Here is a 3,095-nt window from a genome sequence, read left to right as displayed (position 1 = left end):
TGAGCCCAGAGAATAAAGGTTTTGATCTTAATTATCCCAAGTTGAATCCATGCATGTACACACAAACTACTCACATCATAAAGAAAGATGCCCTTGAAAATGGCCCTTCATTGCTGGGAGTCCACATCCACACATAGAGATACATAGCATGTGTACAGAGTTTCCAACGGAACAAAACTACCTTAAAATAATTACAATTAAGATTAAAAAAAAAAAAAAGAACATTGACACAGAACCAATACATTTACATATCTTTACTGATACATACTGGGAAATTCTAGAAAAAGTTTAAAATTCATATCCACACTAGTTATTCATTAACCTTACAAGAATAAGCACTTTAAACATGTGTATTTATCAATATTTATATATTATATATCTATTTTGAGAATGCTGAAAATTTGACGCTTACTTGTGAGACTCTGTCATTTACAGGCCCTCAACTCCAGTATCACCTGGGAGTTGGTGAGAAACTCAACCATGCCAGGAGCTAGTGGCCCAGAATCTACATTTTAACAGGATTCTCAGTGGATTCATATGACCCCTAAATATGAAACATTCTAGGTGTCCTTATGAAAATGACTATTCTCTTTTTCTTCATTGGTTTTTAGAAGGCAGATTTGTCTACTAATTTAACCATGATATATAAAACTATTACAAAATTCTTCATTTAATTATTCTTAAAGTTCAAACCAAATCTAAAGATCCTAACCAGACACCAAAACCATCCAATAAGCAGTACATATTTTAAACAGGAAGGCAATCTGTTCCTTTATTACAGTGGGTGAATCAGCAAGATGGAGATATAAGCATGACTTGAAAATCATACCATAGTGGTCACTGATTTAGTATGTAGTTCCAGTGTGAAATGGTAAGCGATCTATGTTCATATGATACATACTGAAACCATGAAATAAAGGCAATCATTATTTTAATAATGGGTGAAGTATTTTTTTAAGTTTAAGAATGCTCCATTGTATTTGGTTTTGGTACTAATTACCACAATTCCCCATCTACTTTTCTAAATGTCTCGCTTCAAGCCTGCCTTAAATCCTAGGGAGATCTAAGACTATTTCTGCTCCCTAACTTGGCCTTTTGATTTAGGCTTCTGAGGAAGAGGGGTCCTGACCCCTGTCTTAGGTACCAAGAAGGATGATGGTCCATTCTGCCATCCACAAATTTGAGTGGAGCTGAGTAGGTAGCTCAGTGGTAGAACACCTGCCTCACGTGTGCAAAGCTCTGGAATTGAACCTCAGCACAGGAAAAGAAAAAAAGGAAAGGGAAAGTGGGCAAAGCAAACAAACAAATGAATGAAATAAAGGAAGTTAAAGGGATAAAATGAAACAAAAATCTGAATAGCCACATCCTGGGTAAATAGTCTCCAACTACATAAGGAGTCTGATAAAATACTTAAATTGTTTGACTTGCAAAGACAAGTGTTTCTACTGAAAATAATACAAATTCCTTGATATACAGTATTTGTAGTTATATGGAACAAAAGATTACCTGCTGTCCTAGAGCTGCTGAAAATGACTATTTTCCATGATATACACATATATACTCGCAGGCTTGGTAAGTATATACATACATATTGAGAGAGGTGTACATTTCTTAGCAATTAGCTTTATTAAGACCAAAGAAACCTTGTAGGAAATCACCTAAATGATCAAAACTCTTCATACTGTAGACAAAAAGTTTTTTTAAAAAACCCTTCTGATAAAATCAGCCACTTTAAAAATGTGTCAAAAGCAGCCACTGGGTCTGTGAGATGGCTCAGCAGGTAAAGGCTCTTGCTTCAAAGCCTAACCACCTGATGTCAATCCTCACAGCCCACATGGTGGAAGAGAAAAACTGGAACTGTTTTCCACAAGCTGTCTTCTGACCTGCACACACGTGCTGTAGCAATCCTGTGATGTATTTGCACACACAAAATAAATGTAAAAAAAAATTAAGCAGCCACTGAATTCGTATTTATAAGACCATTTCACAAAGTATACCGTGCACACAATCCTCTTGTATGCCCAGCCACATAGGTTGTTGCTCCACACACATGTAATTTCAAACTGGAAGCTTTATCTTAATACGAGACCTCAAATTTTGTGACAGGAATATATTAAGAAGGCAGTTTTTCCTCTGGCTTCTTTCCAGTGAAGGATCAAAGACAACTTTATGCAGGGAAGGAGTTAGATTTAGGCTTTGGAAAACCTGGCTTCAACTTCTAGCCCGACCCCGGGGCTCTGTGACTGCAGCCTGCTTAACCTTGCCTTTCAGCTGCAGGTTTCCCACCTGCAAGTGTGTTTTTATGGCTACAGCAAAAGAGCAGGTGAAACACCAAGAATGGGGCTTAGAACACATGCGGTCAAGATCAAACTTGCTGTTCTCTTTATAATTCTTACCAGAGATATGCAAATGGGAATTGCCATTTCTATAGATCTATTGCTTTAAAACCTTATTATGAATATTTCCCAGCCCATGCCTGAACTAATTTACCTTTGTCATTTCTTGATACATTTTAAATGATTAAAAATAAACAGACTGGGGCTGGAGAGATGATTCAGCAGGTAAAAGTGCTTCCTGCTCTTCCAAAGGACCTGAGTTCCTAGCACCCATGTCACAAGTGCCTGTAATTCCAGCTCCGGGGAATCTGATGCCCTCTTCTGGCCTCCACTGGCATCTACACAGGTTACATACATTGACACACACATACACACACACACACACACACACACACACACACACACACAAATAAATAAAAACAAAAATAACAAAAAATATTCAACCTATTCAATCTACCAAGCCCATCCAATAGTCAAAAGAAATGTTTTAAAGCTATCAGTTGGATTTGGGTGTTCATACAGTGTTGAAAATCCTTTCCGACTGCTTAACTATTTCAGTCCCTCTCCTATTTCTATAACCTCAGAAGGGAGACACAGATTCAAGTAGAGGATTTAGTCTCACAGGCTACTGTAGAAGCAGCTCTGGAGAGATGGCTTGAACGTGCAGGCTACTGAGACAGGTCCTGAGACCGCCGTTGGCATGCCATTTGGAACAAACAATTGAGGGTACCTACCTATTACAAATGATTCCCCCAATGA

The sequence above is a fragment of the Nannospalax galili genome, unplaced genomic scaffold, assembly GCF_000622305.1.
Source record: "Nannospalax galili isolate Female #2095 unplaced genomic scaffold, S.galili_v1.0 scaffold1854, whole genome shotgun sequence".
Classification (NCBI taxonomy): domain Eukaryota; kingdom Metazoa; phylum Chordata; class Mammalia; order Rodentia; family Spalacidae; genus Nannospalax; species Nannospalax galili.
Note: the sequence above shows the minus strand (reverse complement) of the source record.